Source organism: Miscanthus floridulus, chromosome 3, assembly GCF_019320115.1.
Source record: "Miscanthus floridulus cultivar M001 chromosome 3, ASM1932011v1, whole genome shotgun sequence".
NCBI classification, from domain to species: Eukaryota; Viridiplantae; Streptophyta; class Magnoliopsida; order Poales; family Poaceae; genus Miscanthus; species Miscanthus floridulus.
In genome coordinates, this window is record NC_089582.1 from 62,311,139 (window position 1) to 62,317,791 (window position 6,653).

At 44.6% G+C, this 6,653-nt stretch overlaps 1 pseudogene; it reads left to right on the forward strand.

Annotated features, from left to right (window-relative positions):
- LOC136543813 (uncharacterized) overlaps nucleotides 1–6,653 on the forward strand; it is a 56,872-nt pseudogene extending 50,219 nt beyond the window's left edge.

Consider the following 6,653-nt stretch of genomic DNA (forward strand, 5'->3'; position numbering starts at 1 on the left):
TTACATTGGGTTTAAAGATATTTTCTTTGTTAATAAGAAAATGTGATTGAGACATTTCCATATTTACAAATGATCAAACACTAAATACCCGATCAGCTCGGGGTAAGTGCAGTGACTCATTAATGAACTAAGTCACTGAAATCATCGATCTATTTCTATGCACGTAATGTAAACACATTTTAACTGCAAAAATAGACCAACGATATTTCTTCTATTCATAAACTTCGCTTAAAACACAGATTTACAAGGGGGGTTCCTAAAACCCTAACTAATTATTCCTAGACCGAACACCTAATCGGGCCTAAAACAAATCCTGATCCACAAGGATGAAATCCTTGCGGTACAGGGGCAAAAGGGCCCGACCCAGGTGATCATCACCAAGCTCAGGCGCTTGGTGGAGGACTAGGAGGCGCAGTGGCCTGCTCCGGTGGCCTGTTGACTACCGCGGTGCCCTCCTCATTGCCTAGCACTACCTCCTTCTTGCCCTTGTCAGCGTCATCTTCTGCGGCCTCTTCGTCATCGCTCACCAGGTCCACCAAGACCCCGTCGCCGGGGATTCCGATGGCCTCCTAATTCAGCTCAACAAAGAACTTATGGGCAAACCCCCAGTCGTCGCTCGTGTCAGGCACGACGGTGACCTGAGGAACGGAAGGCCCAGCCTCAGAAGGACCGATGCTGGCGGCGGCAGTGACAGAGACGGTCAAATCCTCTGGCTCATCGTCGGAGAGCTCAACGACCTCCTCGGCGGCGTGCTCGACTCTGGCTCTGCTAGGGCCTAGGTGGTAATCTCCTCGGTGTTTACCGAAGTCTCCTCCTTCCCCTTCTTCATGACCACGGTCTCTTCTTGCGAAGATGCCGTGACTGAAGACGGGGTCGCGGACCAAGCTACGGGTGATGCCGGGGTTGGAGACGATGACGCCTAGGGGGAAGACGGAGGTGAGGCCCCCGTGGACTGCCCAGGCGAATCCCCGAGCAGCAGCCGAGGGATCTTGCGGCGGCAGCTAGCGGTTTTTGTCCTCATGACTATTAACGTGGAGATGCTAAGTGGATCTAACCCAGCACTCAGATGCCTAGTTATAAAGCCAAGGCCAGGGTGATTGGGAAAGCAAGCCAATCGTCACCCACGAACCGAAGCGGTGCATTAATCGTAAGCCATGCGTAATCCTTGGAAGTGGAGCCGGCGCGGCTACTCGAGTGCCTAACAACGCCGCCTGACTCGGACGGAGACCGCGTGGACAAGACAAAACAATTCCTGAGTATAGCTTATTTTATTTTTACAGCTCGTCGCCCAACTATGTGACCCTGTAACTTCTATCTAACCAGCCTCGATTACCACGGGTGTAAGTCAGACCTTTTCAATAAAGTCCCGATTCCGAACACCCTGAATGGCCTGAGTGTAGGAAAGTTACCGAGTCTGACTTGCTCGATAAGCGTGGGGGATATTGACGGTGCCATACTCCCAGGATTCCCGACTACCGGATATGCTAGCTACTGAATCAGTACCGAAGAAGACCTGAAGGTTCACGACTCGCCTATTCAAGGAAGGATATCTGAAGATCACGTCAAGACTCTGACTAGGGCACGACTATGTAACTTGTAGGGCAAGTAGGCCTCGGATATAAATAGCTAGCCATCCGCTCTGTTGTAATCATCGAAACTCTCATAGGCATAGCCATCTTGTACTCGCCATCTCGCCATCCCGACGAGATCGTAATACAAGCTAGTAGCAACTAGACGTACGGCTTTTACTCGCTTCTCGAGGGCCCGAACCAGTATAAATCTTGTGTCTCCATCATGTTTGCTCTTTGCATCAAGCGAGTTCCACTAAGAACCGAGTATCTGCTTGTAAAAAACACTGACAATATGGTTGTCCATACGGTCTACATTGAATTCTTTGAAGTAAGGTCTACAGATTATTTTATTTAAATAAAAAAGTAGAGATGTAAAGAATATTTGAGTAGAAGAAAATATAGTAAGTTAAACTTCAATGGGTTTCTAAATAAGAAGTTATGTAAGTTTCAGAAGAAAATAATGCATGTAGTATTTTATTATATCAATGTATGGATATTATCTAACTTTAGATAGTCCACCATCATTTCGAAGTACCTGGCTTATGTAATAATGTTATTCACGAAATATGTAGTTACTTATTCAGTAATTTACTCTAAATTTAATTTTTTATCATGTTGCAATGTATGTAGATATTTGCTAAAAACAACAAGACTAACAACCAAGCGGCCTTATTAAAAAACCAAAATACTAAGTCAAGAACAAAAATGTCCAAAAATAAGCCAATCGACTACGATACCAATTGAAGGAACTCCGTGGATAGCTTCGGGTCTTCCCCATGCGCAAGTGGGTCTTCGGAATGCCTCTCCTAGACCGCTCCCTGACGTCTTCTCTGTCGAGCTTTCCAGCCAAACCGCCGCGGGCCTCGTTCTCTCCGATACACGGTAGCGACCACACCACAAACACGGTTGGTGTGGTCTCAAAAGAATACAAGCCCTGCCGAGTACAAACACGGTGCGCGCAAGCACCTAATGGCAAGAGGTGTGCAAGCCTCACTAAACACTAGGCCTAACCTAGAGCAAGCGCAATAAGCGGTGGTCTAACTAATCTAAGTATTTTGCAAAGCACCTACGCTAATCACCGAGTGATTCTTTAAGCACTTGTGTGGCCAAGAGCACTACAATGGAGCAACAACTCCCTAGATATGATCCTCAGCTCCTACTATCTTGTTTTGGCCAGTTGAGATCCCTTTTATAGTCCTAAATGTGCGAACTAGCCGTTGGAGTCGTGCAGGCCATTGTGGCTATCGTCGGACTGTTCGACGCTAGGACCGTCAGACTATTTGGTCCGGGTCTAACTCTCATTACGGCTCCTGTGTCAGTAGCTGTTAACTCGACCATTAGGGCGCGTCTGCAACATTCGGTCTGACGCCCACCGTCGGACTTAGTCCAACGCTGATTGCCCCTCTCTGGAACACTCTATTGCTCGTCGGACTCGACCTTAATTGGTCCGACGCTGCCACTGTGGACAGGGTCCGACGCCCAGTCTCCTCTACGTCTGATACTTCTCCCATGTAGCTGACTAAGACTAAAGTTTGTACCGTTGGACTCTATCCCAATTGGTCCGACGACCTTAGGGTCCGACGCCATGTAGAAACCCCTTCTTCACTTGTTTCTTCGCGATCTTTGCATTCGGCTTGGTTTTATTCTTGTGCCTCGGACTTTGCTTGATCTTTTAGGTCTTCAACAAGTCTTCTGATGTCTTGCTTGAGGTGTTGATCATCTGGATCACCACTTTACCTAAGTCCAAGCCATTTTTGCACCCTTTGAACTATATACAAAAGCATAGCAAATGATGTTAGTCTAAATGATTATATTGATCATCAAACACCAAAATCCAAACTAAATGAACCAAAGGGTTCATTTTTCTTACATATATAAGAAAACATAACAGTTTTATATGCTACGTACGCTTGATTCCTAGAGAAGAGAGCTCGGAGTTGGTCATTAGCATATGCTAGTTTAACATTATTGTCCTATTGCAATGCTTTGATAGGATTTTGGGAGGCTACAAGGACCCCGCGCATCTAATTTTCATGGGCGCAACAGGAGCACTGCAAAAGGGCAGGACGAAGGCCGCAGATCACGAGCTGCAACATAGTTGGTGGAGGCATAGAAAGATCCAGCCTCAGCGGCAGCACGTAGCCGGAGGCATAATTTTAAGAAGAGAAAGTATGAGGATGAGCAAGCAAGAAAGGCTCAAAAGGAAGCAAGAGGAGGACAAGTGGAAGTTGAATATGATGTACGGGTTCCAGTCATCCTTCGGGGTGGCCATCTTTGTCTCCCAGCAGTTAGGCCAGGTCACGGCTGTGACCACCTGCATGCTCTTATCCTTGAAGCGTCTGAAGAAGCAAGACTACGTGGAACCCCAGCAGCTTCATCAAGACGACCACCGGAACATCAGCCGGTCCCTCAACATTTTCTATGGTCTGGTTGTTGCCCAGGGAATCATCTTCATCTGCATGCTGCTCAACGTGTTGGTTTTTCATCTTAAGATGCTGGCCCTACAGCAGTACAGGCTATTTGGGCCCTCGGGTCACAATATACTCACCCGTTACGAGAAGGAGAACTATCTAGAGTTCGTCATTGGGAATGTCCGTGCCACCCTCAACACGGACCTGGTCACCTTTGCCTACAACCTGGCAGTTTCCAGCTCCATGGATGACCAGTTAGTTGGCATCCGGGCCATGGATCGCATCCTCAGGGCAGTCAGGTACAGAAGCCTCACCCTTCTGAGGCTTCGAGCTTCCCTCGATGATGACACTTTGAAGAAGTTGGTCAATATGCTAGGCTTCGTCAGGACCACAGAGGAGCAAGCTATCAGAGGCCACGCTGCAAGAGTAGTGCTGAAACTCACCCCAGACCTTCTGGTTCAAAAGTTCCCTGAAATCCTCTATCTCATATTTTCTTCCTTGCTCACCGCATCTAATAAGATGGATCTTGACCTACTCTGGTTCGGCCTTCGAACTCTCAACAAGCTCACAGACAACCCAGAAAATTGTAGGCGACCAAAAGACGACGATGGTGATCTACTGCTAAAGATTATAGACCTCATCACCAACCTTTGAGGTCATGGAAGCATGAGCAACAGAATTTCTAACTCTTGGATTGAACAAGAGATTATTCCTGTACTTGAGAAAGAAGATGACTTTCCTCCTCCTTTCATATAGAAGATTGACCATGAGATTATTTTTGGCATGTCACTCAGTATCTTGAGCAAGCTGCTGGCCGCTTCACCGGTTGCTGTGCTGCGGTATTTATGAGGGAAAGCTCATCACAAGATTTGCACTTCCTGACCAGCTCTGGGATTATCTCAAATCATTTCAAAGCAACAAAAGTGATATCGTGCTTAGCAGTGGATGAGGCAGCAAGGAGACAAATTAGCAAGTTGCCTGATATCATTGAGAATCTCAAGGATTGTCTGCTTTCCAAGGCTCCATACCTGAATTTCAGTAAAGTGGCTGCAAAGTTATTGCTTCTAGAGTACACCGCCAGCGACCACCTAGACCAACTTAAGTGGTTCATTAACAAAAATAATATCTTGCAAGATCAAAGCTTCTCATTATCGGTGTCTGCCATCATACAAGAACTTCATATGCATGAACATTCAATACCGATGCAAAACGTTGTACAAGACCTTGATCTGGAAGATGTACTTTCAGCACCACGGGTGAATCACTCTGAAGAAGCTGCTAAAGCATTAATTCTGCTCACCACAGAGTGTGAGAACAATGTTGAAGCTTTCCTACAAGAAATCAATCCACAAGAGTTGGAGAAGATAGTTAACGTGGTTTCTTCTGAAGAAGGAGAGAAAGACAAGAGAAAGATGATGGCCCACTTTCAAGGACGTAATCTAGACAAGGAAACATTGTGCACCATCAGACAAATAATTTGTGCTGAGTGTGAAGAACATAAAAGAAGTATGCATGCAAAACTCTTGCAGAATTTACGTGCCTCTTCAGGAATAAAAGATTTTAATTAGCACATGCAAGTAATTGACTGAGCTCTGCCAATGGTAATTTTTCTTAATTCGTTCTTTGGATGCAGTTTACTCTATGTATTCTGTTTGCATCATCTCACTATGTTGCTCACCTTTTATCTCTACCGAAAAAACACTTCCATTGACTAAACTAATTTGGAAACAATAACATGTCTCTCTGAAACTTGAACTAGGTTTTCAAAGCAATCTCATATGGAGTGTTAAGATTGGAGGATCAATCATCTACTAATGAAAATCATTCCCATGTAAGAAAATGATGGTTTCTTTGATTCTTCCTTTTGCTATTTTCTATTTCATTTTTTAGTTAACAATGAATTGCACATTTTTGTATTCTTTGGACATATGTAGGAAAATAGCCTTTGGATTAAAGAAGGCAAAGTAATAGAGAGCTTTATTGGACTTGCCGTGTAGACTTGTAGGTCCCAGAATGCAATTGATTTTGCCAAAACATTGCGTGATGCCAATGTTGCTGCAGACACGTTGGTCAAGAGGCTGCAAAAGATATTCGAATTGTACAAGTGTCCAACTATTGATTTTCCATGCATAAGGAGATCCACACTTGAACTACTGACTTGGATAGTAGACTACAACAACAACACAGAAATACTCCTGCAGTGCGGTGTGTATATGAGCAATTGATTGAAGTGGCAAAGACTGCCAGAAAACTTGAGAGCTTCAAGCTGTTTCACAGTGGTGTCGGAGTTCCTACTGAGCCTGGAATCTCATGCATCTCTTCTCTTGCAACTAAATTACGGCAACAGCTTCAATGCAGCCCTAATTTCAAAGAAAGGTAATATTTTTGACCATTTACTCCAAACATCAGTAAAACCACACTTAGATTAATCTAGATAATCCATTATTTTCAAATTCTGAATTTTGTCATCACTCTTCCAGTGGTCAAGGATTCTACCATTTAAAAGGTTAAAATTGTTGATTGGGATTCATAATTTCTGCTGGACATAATTGATGTGTCAAATATATTTTGCCAAGCTGACTGTGATCTCGTCTAAACTAACATTTTTGGTTGTTGCAGATCCTGTTGCTATGGGGAACGTTCAAGCACCATATCGGTTTTAATTGATTAA